The 13,158-nt window shown below is 47.8% G+C and overlaps 1 non-coding gene across 1 annotated transcript; it reads left to right on the top strand.

Moving 5' to 3' along the window:
* The first annotated feature begins 241 nt into the window (after positions 1 to 241).
* On the top strand, positions 242 to 327 carry TRNAR-UCG (transfer RNA arginine (anticodon UCG)). Its single transcript has one exon. It is a non-coding gene; the product is annotated as a tRNA-Arg (tRNA).
* Positions 328 to 13,158: the final 12,831 nt, after the last annotated feature.

Here is a 13,158-nt window from a genome sequence, read left to right as displayed (position 1 = left end):
GTCATCATTTTTTAAATTAGTCTCAAGCAGCTAAAAGAGATACTTCCTGGTAACAACTAGGAAACGAAACACAGAGCCTCTTACTAAAACCACGGGCTGGACCCCAGCAGGTGGCACCCAGAGGCTGGAGTCGGGTTTGGTCGATCCTCAAAATGAGAACTTCCAAATAGAACAATTCTTACAGTGGTCCTTCAAGCTGCTGTTTGAAATATACTTCCTTAGAGACATTCTTCCCCGGGGCGCCTGGGTGGCTCAGTCGGTAAAAGCACCTGACTTCGACTCAGGTCCTGATCTCCCAGTCTGTGGGTTCGAGCCCCACGTCGGGCTCTGTGCTGACAGCTCAGAACCTGGAGCCTGCCTGGGATTCTGTGTCTCCCTCTCTCTGCCCCTTCCTAGCTCATGCTCTGTCTCTCTCTGTCTCTCAAAAATAAATAAGTACTTAGTACTTAAAAAAATGTTTTTAAAAAGAAACATTTTCCCCCAAGTTAAGAGATTCTTCTACAAGCGTCCTAAGAAAAGCCCCAGACCTTTCCGAACACATGTCACATTTTCTCAAATGCCCCACGTAATTAATGCTTCTTGTGTTCGTCCTTATGGACTTAAAGTTCCCGTAAAGATGACAACTGGGCCCTGTTGCCCTGTGGTTGGGAATGTGACCCCGTGTCTGATGTGCTTTGAATCCCATCCCAGTTCACCTACATGCTGAACCGTGTGACCTTTGTCAGGGAACTCGGCTTATCTGTGCCTTGCGCTCATCAAGTACAAAACAGTGGTAATAAGAGAATCCACCTTACAGCGCTGTGGTGAGATTAAATAAGATAGATCAAGCAGGGCACTTATCCCACTGCCCGGTAGGTAATGTTTGGTCCGTGTGCATCAGCGATTATGAAGTATCATTTTGATCCCTCCCTGATCACTATATTAGTTTTCCGATGGCTGCATAGCTAATTCCCAGTATGGCACTGTGAAATCCGGGGTTAAAATGAACACTCATTCAAGGTCACACGATACTGTCGCTCAGAAGGGCCAGCAGGCTCGCGTGGGTTCCGCGCTCAGGGAAGCCAAAGTCACCGTTAACGTGCTGGTCCGGTGAGGCTCTTTTCTCCAGCCTCTGTAGATGAATCTGCTTCCAATCACCTTTGGTTCTTGGCTAAAATCATATCCTTCTGGTGGTTGGACTGCTTTCCATTGGCCATCCATGGATGGCCTCATCCAACTGTTTCCCAGTCAGCTGTCCACCAGGGCCCCTCTCCACCTTCAAACCAGTGCCCGTGTGTCCAGTCCTCCCTCCGCATGCAACCTCTGACCTCCTCTTTAGCTGCCAGACACCGAAAGCTCTGCCTTTAAATGTCCCATGTGATTAGATTAGACCACCTGGGTAATCTCCCCTTTTGCCACAGAAAATGCAACAGTTATAGGAGTGATATCTCCTCAAACGATTCCACCCACTCACAAGGGGAGGGATTATGCAAGGGTGAGGGTCACTTACAATTCCACCTGCCACCACGCCACCTCCATTATCTCAACGACAGCAGCTAACAATTGTATCAGTGTGCTATTGCTGCGTAACGAGTTTCCCCAGCACAGAGTCTGTGCCAGGAACGGTGATAAGCACCTAATAGATATTAAAAATGTTCATTCCTCATAATAATGTAAGGAGGTGGATATTATTCCCATTTTCAATTTCAGACAGATGAGGTGCAGAGAGGTTAAGGGCTCGCCCAAGATCATCACGTTTACAGTCTTGGCATTTGTAACTATGCTACCTGGGCTTGCTGAATTAATGTTGTAATTCACTCACACGTCCATTGGCGCCCCCGTGGTGGGGATTCTCAGGGTCCCACCGGCAATTAGAAGGTCCTACTTTGAAATGTCTGCACAAAGCACATTTGTTGCCCTTGGCAACTTTCTTCCCATAGAAAGTACTTGCATCGAGGAGCTTGCTGAGAGCCCGACATAAGATCGTAGTTTATGATGTGAAACACTTATCAAAAAGCATTTGGTCCTGGAATGATGAGAGAGCCGGCTTCTTTTCTAACCCCAAAATTCATTAGGGGCCACGAGCCCACCTCAAATTCGCCTCCGGAAGGAGGTTTGCCTTGGCGGCCTCATCATAGCAGAGGGAATTGCTTATTAATAACAGCAAAGCTGACTTATCATATGAATCCTTATGGTAATGAAAAAAAACCCAGAAAAATATGGATGTGCTTTTCTTAATAAACAGTTGGACAGAGGGAAAAAATAAGCAGCATTTAAAAATTGTAGAAATGCACATAGCTGGTTACTATGACCAGAACTGATATTGTGTCTGGTTTAACCCAGTAGGAGGCTTAGGGATATAAGTTCAATCTGCCATAAATGATATTTATAAATGTCAATTACCAATCAGTGACACTATCATTGCCAAAACCTAATATTTTAATAGTGAATGATTAAAATTTACCAGTGAAGGTTTTGGCCAAAAGTACACACACACACACACACACACACACACACACACACACATACACACACACACATACACACACACACACAGCCCATAAGGCTCCTTCTTGCCCTTTTAAACACTCAGTACCTTCCACCATGGTTTCATTGTACCCGTTCCTAAGCCTCTTCTAAATAGAATAAGACAGATTCTCAGATTCTGGTCTTTACACTGGCTTCTTTTGTTCAACATTATTTCGTGAAGATTCAAGCTGCTGTGTGTGTAGCAATAATTCTTTTTCTTTTTTCCTCTTAAACTCCAGCATAATATTTTAGTGTATAAATACGCCACAATATTTTTATCCACTCAATTGTTAATCATCATTTAGATTATCGCTGAACTTTAGATATTATGAATAAAGCAGCTACAAGCACTTTGTGTACCTGGGTTGTTTTTAAGATTTTATTTTCAGCAATCTCCACACCCAACGTGGGGCTTGAACGCCCAACCCCGAGATCGAGAGTCACATGTCCACTGACGGAGCCGGCCAAGCGCCCCTGGACCCCTATTTTGATGGACATGTGTACTCGTTCCCTCGGGTAGATAATGAGGAATAGAACTTCGGAGTAATAACTTCAGGCAGCTCTCTAGCATTAGCTAATGCGCTGCCTGGTTAGCTAGTTAATAGTGTCATGTAATTCGTTAACAGCGCGCTGTAGTTAACTAGTGAATGGGGCCACAGAGTTAATTCGCCAATGGGGCCACACAATTGACTAGTTAATGGTGCCACATAGTTCATTGGTTAATAGTGCCACACAGTTAACTAGCTAATAGTGCCCCGTAGTTAACTAGTGAATGGGGCCCCAGAATTAATTCGCCAACAGTGCGACATAGTTTGCCAAAGTGGTGAAGCCTCAGCCCCGGACTCCAGAGACCATTACAGTCGGTCTGACATCGTCTCTCTCGGCCTTTCACCTTCCTCGCTGAGCACCACGTACGAGCCGGCCACTGTCCGCCTCTGACAGGGGTCAGAGGGAGAGGCGGCCCCATCCAACCGCCTGGCTTTCCCTCGCTGACACTGGCGGCCGTCAGGCTGCAGAAATCAATCCTGTCCTCGTCGCCTCACCCCGAACTTCTCTCCCTGCGTCTCCCTGATGACCATTTTCTCGTCCTCGGCTTTGCTTCAGAGAACCAAATCCAAACAAACACGCGGGAAGGAAAAGTCAGAGAAATCGGCGTGTCCCTTGTTTCAAATATTCAGCTCCTGCCATCCCGCCACCTTGAGAATTTTCTTAACCAGAACCCAAAAGACCCTTGGGCAGATCATTCTGGGTCTACTGCACTGGGGGCCCTCCCACCCCCGGGGAGGCTCACACTGGCCACTGCACCCCCCCGCAGCCCTGTTGTCAGGTGCACAGCAGAGCAAAGCTCGCCTCTGGTGCTGAGAAGGGTGCCCTCGCTTGGCTCCAGGACAAGTTAAGGACCCACGGTGCCTTCCTCTCAGAGACCAATCTCAACCTTCCACGGGAGCTTGGCAACGCAGCTTGAGCAGGGGACGCACGTCAACAGAAAGGAAACCCACAAACTCCAGGAGCTCACAATTGCCTTTGTTTCCAATGCTGCAAACAGGAAAAGGACGCTGGGTTTGGCAGAGGCCAGAGCATGCTAACACGTGTCATTAATTTGAACTCAGCAGAAAGGACAGAAAACAGCTCACGGTGGCTTCACCTAGCCGTTCGTTCTCAAATTGAACATCTATAATTGGATACATTAGTTTTCTGCTGCTGCTGTAATAAATTGCGCTTACTGGCTTAAAGCAACACAAATGTATTATCTTACCGTTCTAGAAGTCAGAAGTCTGAAATGGGTTTCAGGGGGCTTAAACCAGATGTCTGCAGGGATGCATTCCTTTCTGGAGGAGCGGGAGGAAAATCCCATTCCGGGTATTTTCCAGCTTCTAGAGGCCGCCTGGATCCCTGGGCTCTGGGGCCCCTCCTCCTCCCCAGAGCCAGCAGCGGCCAGGCTTCCTCACGTTGTATCGCAGTGATGATGATTGCTCCGCCTGCCTTTTCCCTATTCAGGGACCCTGTGGTGACACTGGACCCACCCTGTGAATGCGGGACAGTCTTCCCTGAGGCTGCCCGTTCAACGACCTCACTTTCACCCACTGTCTTCATTCTGGCCTTCGGTGCACATCATACAGCATATTCCCAGGCTCTGGGAATGCGGACAGGTGCCTGTTTGCTGTGATTCCGCCCACCGCAGCGGGCTCCCTCAGCGCTGACCTGGAAGGAGCTGGCTGTCAGTTCTCCCCTCCTGTCACTCTATATTCCCGGCACCTCCCCTGTTTTCCAAGGACTAGCCCCCCATGACCCCAACGTGGCTGCCTCTGGCGCTTGTGTCCTGTCCTCCAGGACAGCATACAGAGCAGGAAGGAATAGGAAGGCAGCAAGAAGGTGATGATTTTCTAGTTTGTTGTTTTTTTTTTAAGTTTATTTATTTAAGTAATCTCTGACCCCAACATGGGGCTCGAACTGACGGCCCAGAGACTGTGCGGCCATTAAGCCAACCGGGCGCCCCGTTGCTCTGTGTATGAAGGAGGGACGCGTTTCCCAGCGCCAGGGGGCGTACTTCCCCTCCTGTCTCATTGGCCATGAGCAGGTCACGTGCTCGGGGTCTAGACCAATCACAAACAAAGGAGCTCCCGGTGGGCCCCAATGGCTGGGACTAGACCTCATTCAGACCTCTAGGTGGGCTGGGGGCTCCCTGACCAGATCCGAGCCCCGGGGCTAAAAGAAGGGAGGGGGCGGCAGCTGAAGGAGCAACACACGGTGACAGCCACAGCGGGCTAACGGGTCCGAGGACTTTTCAGCACGGGCGGGAGAGGAAGATCCAGGAGCATCTCTCTCTTTTTTTTTTTTTTTTTTTTTGGCTTTGTTAGTTTTTTTTATGGTATCTTAAAAAAAATAAATAAAATATAGATTAAGTTCAAAAGTGACCTCCCTCTCAAGGAGAAGGAAGTTGGGAAGGTCTGGTTTTTATGTGTGTTTTTATGTACGTATTTTCCCCCGAGGTTGAGCTCCTTCATTTTATCCAAGGGGAAGGGCTGAGCTCTTTGTCTGCGTGAGCCATGACATCCGAGAGGCGCATCAATTCATTAGCGGCAGAAGGTAGTTTTTTAACTGTCGGGTAACAGGGATAGATTTGGTAAATTTTGATTCCAAAGTGCAGAGACAGAATTTTTTCAAGGTCGGCTAGGAAATCGGAGGCCCTTCCGAGTGGTTGAGGAGAAAAATCGCTTTATGTTAAAAATGGTTATTTCACGGTCTCCTCTTTTGAGTGTTCTGAAATCTGGCGACCATTAAAGAAGTCGCAGGCGCTCACTCCAAACTGGAAGAAAAACAGCCACAATTAGAAATGTGGCAATTTAACAGCCATACACGAAGAACATAGAACTAAAAATACATCTGCCAAGGCAGCATAATCCTGTAAGCACATCTGTGTATCATGTATGGGCATTGCAAACAGAGATGCCCTGTCATTCATCACCCATGAATGTTAATCAAGTCCCTGTGAATTCAGGCTGGTCAGATTTACGGCTGCATTTCTGACTAGGTGTATAAGTAAATGGCCATCATACTCATTCATGCATTTCTGCCACAAACATCCCCTAAATCATGGAGGCACTCAGCAATGATTCATGCGTTCGGTGCTTTTAAGGGAAAAAAAAAAAAATTGTGTCTCTGTGAGTCATGCGGCTGAGCGAGGGTGAATATAAATTAACAGGAATAATCCCAGCAATGAAAAGCATCATTTTTCCATCAGACTGAATTACAATAATCAACAGGCAGATAAGAGAATACGTCCCCGCAAGAAGACTGGCCCACAGTCTCATTTGGACTAAAGACGTTTGCCTTTTAAAATCGCCATCGCAGCTCTTGTAAATACATCGAATTGCATGAAACACAATCACTTTAGAAAAATCAGAACATGGCAGAATCTTTTAACAAGAAAGAAAATTCAAAGCCACTTGGGTATCGTACCACCCAAGAAGGTAAAACCAAGGCTATTTGGTACTTTTTCCCAAACAAATATAAACCAGGAGCATTTTAGATAGGTTTTTTTTTCCCCCAATAACAATGCCTTATATTTCTAAGTAAATTCAACTTCAAATAACATATCCGAGGTCCAGGAACATGAAATCTCAACCCAAATACGACACGGAGAAGCCGCACATCAGACGCTTCTCTGGCGGGATGCACACATTCCGAAGTCTTGCCTCTGTGAACCCTGTCTTGTAACTTTTGTGTCTGAGATCAGCCACATCCCAGTGGAAGCAGTAATAAGCTTGTACCTCTTTGTCGCGCTGTTTTTCTCAGACCCAGCTTTGCACACCACCTTAAAATCCTCCACACTTTCTAAATATGTCTCCTCCATTGGGATCAATAATCCATTAGCCCATGGAATGGCCGGCTGCTTTAAATCTGGACAGTGCGCTGTCGTTTGAAGACTGGCTGCGTTCTGGTTTCCACCGACGGCCAATGGGAGATGGTCTCATGCCGATTAGACGGGCATGTGGGCCAGGCAGGCTGGAGATAGGGGACATCAGCAAAAATCTTAAACAGCTAAGAATCCAAAGCCTTTCCCCCCACCAAAACAGGAAATCGTTGGAAGTTCTGGGACCACTACTCTTTCATTCTTTCCACAATTTATTGGATGTGCCAATTAGCTTTTCCTGCACAACAAACCGTCACAACCAAAGTAGCTTTATTTGTATTTCATTTTATTCGTGTTTACTTTTTTAAGTACGCTTCGCACCCGGCACGGAGCCCAACGCGGAGCTTGAGCCCATGACCCTGAGATCAAGACCCGAGCCGAGATCATCGTGCTTCTCCAGGGGTGACAGCCACAGGATTTCCAGGGCAAGAGAGGATAAGGGTCAAAGGCAAGTCCTTCCCAACCCTCTGTTTAAGTGATATGTACTAATTCGCCGTCAACCGCAGCCAGCCCAAGGCCACGCCCAGGTCCAAGATGTGAAGAAGGAGACGCCGCTTTTGTTGGGAGCCTGGCAAAGCCACTGGCAAAGGAATGTGAATCCGCGAAGGTAACAGCTACGGTCACTTTTGCAACCTGCTTCAACGCGCCCTGACTCTGTGCTCGGCCTTGCGCGCTTTGACGACAGAGGACTCCAGCCTCCAGAGGGAAACATAAGGGAAAAGTAATCCCAGCCCTCGTAGCCTAGACAGGCAGAGCTTAAATAAATCCTCAAATAAACAGGTAAATAAATCTGCAAATAAACAGGTGCGGGGTGTAGGAGGAAGAGCTATAAAGGCCACTGTAGGGCTGGGAGACCAGAGCAGGATGGAGTCCTGGTCCGTGGTCCCCAGCGGCGTGCGGGGCAGTGGGGACACCAGGCGCTGGGGTCCACAGCGGGGCACATCCCCCCAACACAGAGCCAGATCCGTGACACCGAGCTTCTGAAGGACTTGTTCTCCAGGAGGGCCGGTCAAGGTGGCCTCTCTGTGTCTCCCTCTCTCTCTCTCTCTCTCTGCCCCTCCCCTGCCGACACTCTGTCTCTCTCTCAAAACTAAATATTGGAAAAAAGAAAAATAAAACAATAAAAATAAAATAAAACGGGGCTTCTCCCAGAGCAGAGCAGGTAAGAGCGTCCTCGTCCTCCGGATTGGGCTCAGGCCGCGATGCCCGGAGCTCGCTTTCTCCCAGAGGCAAGGCAGGTGGGAGCATTTGCACCCTGCATCCTCGAAGGCATCCACAACTTTGCAGGTGGCACACAGGTGCGAGCAAAGGGCATGACTAAGCTTTAAGGAACAAAAACGATTCGTTTTTTTGTGGCTCTTGTGTCTTTTCCTAAAAAGAAAGGAAGGAAGTTCCTTGGTGAACATTGCTCCCTAGAGATAACTGTATGTCACCGAGTCTGGTGTCTGGCCAGCCTGGGGCACCCCGTACCTAATCCCATGGGTGAACCCAGCATGCCAGCCTCTCCCCGCTTCCTGCCCCCCCCCCATGCAACAGAGCCACGCACTCAGGGTCAGGGTGCCCCCCCTCCTCCTCAGCCGACAGGATTCTGAAAAGCATCTTAAATCAAATGATATATTGAAACACCAAGAGAGCAAAGGCTCTGAAAGAAGCTTATAATTAGGACGGTGGTATAATTTATTGCCTGCGCTGGGACGTCTCTGGGAGTGGAAAAAGGGGGCATAAATAATTAGCTGGGACAACAGGCATAAATAGGGCTGCGGCACATGCGGTTGACAGGTGAGCCATTCAGTTACCTAGTTACTGGTACTTTTATGGACAAGAGTGATTCCATGCCCATTTAAATAGTGTTATATGACTCTAGATATTATCTCTTATTTAAAAAAATCATTTATCTGAACCTGGAGAGCCACTATTAATAATATGGAAAAACAAATGCAATTTTGCATCAATAAACAAAATCAAAAGTGCCGTGAATCATAGAGGAGCATAGACTTGTTTGCAGAAGACACATCACGCCGCCCGCCCCACCGCCTCACGCTTTCTGGTCGTTTAAGAAGGCAGAGTTGATGGCAAAGTTGCATGGAAGCCGGGGCTCAGAATGGGGTGTAAGAAGAACACTGTTCTGGTGTGCATCGTCTTTCTCGATAATTGGGCTGAGTAGTACTTAGCAAGTCCCCTCCTAGTACTTGTACTTAGCAAGTACAGAGCAAGTTGCTTTGGAGTCGAAGAATACGGCTCAGCCGTAGCCAATGTTGACAGTGCGTGCAAATGACTGGGGGTTAGGGAGTAAGTACGGTGACAAACAGCGGTGGGTCAGGTAGTCCACGGTCTCCATTGTCCCAGCGGCATGGTGCTCTTGACTGGGATATCTAGGGTCGCTCGCCTTTTCAAAAAGGGCGAGCAAGAGAGATGTCTGGAATAGCTAAGCTTGCGATCTTCCCGGGCTGTGAGTGGCTCGTGTGTCCAGCGGGAGGCGAAATGGAAGAGAAGCCCACGGGTTGGCTGAAAGCAAGCGTCTGAAGCTATCTCGAGAGCTGTTGATATTTACTCTTTAAAACTGGCATTCTCGGAACTTGAAAAGATAATGAGGTACCTGGGATTTCTAACGGGATTTGATTATTTGCAGTGACAGGAGCTCCCCCCCCGCAATCCCACCCGTACGGAAGTATCTGGGGCAGGTTGAAGAGGCTCACGAAGAATGATGCCCAGTGACCTAGTGTGGTGAGTTAATGGGCATCCAGATGAGCGGCTCCTTCGTGAAAGGAATCCTCCAACCATTGCTAGTATCTGGCTACAGGGCCAAAAAACCCAGCATGAATGTAGCAGTGACCATTTCAGGAAAAAAGGTGGCCCCGCTGAATGAACGCTTAGGCCTTGCCCCTTGGCTCTTATGGGGTTTCCCGTAAGTTTCCCCACACAAGAGCCAAGGGGCAAAGCCTAAGCATTCAAAAAGAATTTCTCGACCAACTGTTGTTAACCTGAAATACAGAAGGTTATATACACAGTATCAAATCCAAGTATGGGATAATTCAAATAGTTTGCCGCATCGTTTTTTAAGTATTTATTTATTTCTTTATTTTGAGAAACAGAGAGCAAGCAGGGGAGGGGCAGAGAGAGAGAGAGAGGGAGACAGAGAGAATCCCAAACAGGGATGCGGGGCTTGAACTCACGAACCGTGTGATCATGACCTGAGCCGAAGCCAAAAGCTGGTGAACCACCCAGGCGCCCCCTGTTGTATCATTTTTAGTCAAAGCTTTATCTTTGTGGCTTTTTAGAGATTCCATTCTCAAACCAGAGGATTCATTAAGGAGAAATCTCTGGGAATTGTAATTTTCCTTTAATTAGGGTTTTTCATGGGCTAAATTACCAATTTCTTCCAGTTTTTACCTTCTGATTCCAGATTTCAGATATCCAGCTTATGCTAAACGACATGTTTCAGAGAAGTTTTGCCCCCATAATTAATTATTCTATCACCCTTTATAAGTTACTGCCATGTATAAAATGTGATATACTTGGAAATGCATACACACACACACACACACACACGTGTGTGTGTGTGTGTGTGTGTGTGTGTGTGTGTATATATATATCCTGGGAAATGTTTAAAACTTCCTCCAACATTGACATTTGCATGATACCAAAATGCATTTTCAGATATCTTATTGAAAATGCTGTCCCTCTCACATTCTATTTTGCACCATACTGTTAAAATGGGTTGCAGAGACACAGAAACTTAAAATCAGTATTTGAATAGAAACAAAACAAATGTTCATCAACTGCTGAATGGATAACAAAATGTGGTGTATTCGTGCCATGGAATATTACTCAGCCATTAAAGGGATGAGCCGTGAAGACAAGGCAAAGTGAAACAAGCTGGGCACAAAAGCCACATAGCGTGTGTTCCGACGTGTATTCCCATCCTGGATGGTCAAATCCAGAGAAACAGAAAGGAGGTGGGTCGTCACCCAGGGTTGGGGTCGGGGCGAAAGACGGCTACTGGGTACACGGTTTCTGTCTGGAGTGATGAAAATGCTCTAAAATAGGGTTTCGTGATGGTTTCCCAACTCTGTGAACATACCCATAGCTGGTGAATAGGGTTGTATATTTTATTTTTCTATTAAGTCTAAAATTTTAATTCCAGCGTAGTTAACATACAGTGTCATACTAGTTTCAGGGGTACAAAGTAGTGACTCAACACTTCCCTAAGCACCCGGTGCTCATCCCCAGTGCATCCTTGATCCCCGTCACCTGTTTCCCCATCCCCCACCCCCTCCCCTCTGGAAACCATCCGTGTGTTCTCTGTAGTTAGGAATCTATTTCTTGCTTTGACTCTCAGAGTTGTAGATTTCCAAAGGGTGGATTTCATGGTATGTGAATCCCATCTCACGGAAGACTTTGTTTCGCCCACGGGAGGCACTGATGGGCGGAGGACAGACTGGGAGAGGGGAGGAAGACAGAATTAGGTATTTCCTGCTTTGCTATCTCGGGCAGGTGGGGTTTTCAGCAGCCCCTGACTCTCCCCCAAGCCCCATCTCCCACTTGACAGGCCCTTTGTCGTTCTAGCTCCACTGGGTGATCCTGGGATCCAGTGACCTCACTTCCTTCCTGCGTCCTTCCATCCAGGAAACGCGCTGGGAACTAGCAATGGAACAGTAGAAACAGATACTGCCCTACGCACGCGGGACTTAACGGTCTAATGGATCAGTGTCATCACATTTAAAATTAAAATCCCGAGGGGCGCCTGGGTGGCTCGGTCAGTTAAGGGTCCCACTTCGGCTCAGGTCATAATCTCATGGTCCGTGAGTTCGAGCCCCGCGTCGGGCTCTGTGCTGACCGCTCAGAGCCTGGAGCCTGTTTCTGATTCTGTGTCTCCCTCTCTCTCTGCCCCTCCCCTGTTCACGCTCTGTCTCTCCCTGTCTCAAAAATAAATAAACGTTAAAAAAATTTTTTTTAAATTAAAATCCCAGTGGATGTGGTGCTCAAATGGCACCTGTGGTCATGCCGTCCTTTAACATTAAAACAAGAGGAGGACGGTCCCTTCTCCACGGTCTCGGGCACCTCCAGCACCCCCAGGTGTTCGCAAAACCCCAGGGGGTTTGTGCCCGTGTTCTAGAAGCCAGGGTCTCCACCATCTCTCGTATCTGAGCCCCCAGGCTGTCTTACTGTTGCTCTGCTCTAGATCGGGATCCGGCAATGTTTCCATCGCTCCCTGCCCTCCACCCCCAAATCCACCGGAGTCACGTCCATGTTACGCAAACTTGAGCAGAGCTTTGAGCAGCCCACGCCCCACCCCCACCCCCGCCTTCGGCTCAGAACGTCCTCTTCTGCCCCCAGTTCAGAGGCCTTCAGCTTCACTGCTGTCGTACCCTTGAGATATCCTTGACGGGCGGGTGGCAGGGTCTCACTTCCCACTGATTTCTCCATCCAGAAAGACTCCCCCGCCCCCACACACAGAACAAGAAGTGATGTCACCAACGCCCAGCTCCGCGCGGCAGAGTTTGGTGAGAACGCTAAGAACCTGCTGAAGTTTGGCAGTTATCACCCTCTGGACCTCCTGGGATTCGGCCCCTGTGATGCTCCCTGGCACGAACTCATGAACACACAACCCCCAATTCCGCTGAGATTACCCATGAAGGAGACGTTTCACGTGTGGACTTGGGAGTATCTTGACGATACTCAGATTTCATAAACAATCTATTTCGTTACCTTCCACACTGCTTGGCCTACTAAATCATTTGCAGCCAGCAGCCCTGACAAATCGAGGAACTTTCTGAAACAAAACGGTCAACATCCCATCTGTCGTGTATTCACTCTTGCCTAGGTGGAAGTCCAGAATGTACTTTTGTACTGTTTTCTTGCAAACAATCCATAATTCATAATTAACACCGCCTCGGAATACGACAAAGTGCTTGTTGCTGGCGAGTGGAATTGTTGGCGTGAATACAAAGCAAATTTTTTTTTTTTCCCCCTCTAATTACAGGTGTTGGTTTTCTTGTTTCCTGGGCGCTGGTTTCCAGAGCCATGGAATTGCTGATGGCAATTTGATACGGGAAAAGAATGAAAAGCTATCCCATGATGGGTGGAGGATACAGTTTAGAGAAATAAATGAAACGTGTGATTAAGTCATGGAGAGCTACAGGGAGAATTCATGTTGCTTAATTCAGCAAAAAAAAAGAAGAGTTTGTGCTCTGTGGTGTGGTGATTGGTGGCAATGTAACTTATGGGAAATAACG

This window comes from Herpailurus yagouaroundi, unplaced genomic scaffold (assembly GCF_014898765.1).
Source record: "Herpailurus yagouaroundi ecotype Mexico unplaced genomic scaffold, PumYag 191, whole genome shotgun sequence".
NCBI classification, from domain to species: domain Eukaryota; kingdom Metazoa; phylum Chordata; class Mammalia; order Carnivora; family Felidae; genus Herpailurus; species Herpailurus yagouaroundi.
Note: the sequence above shows the minus strand (reverse complement) of the source record. Positions and strands in the feature narration are given on the sequence as shown.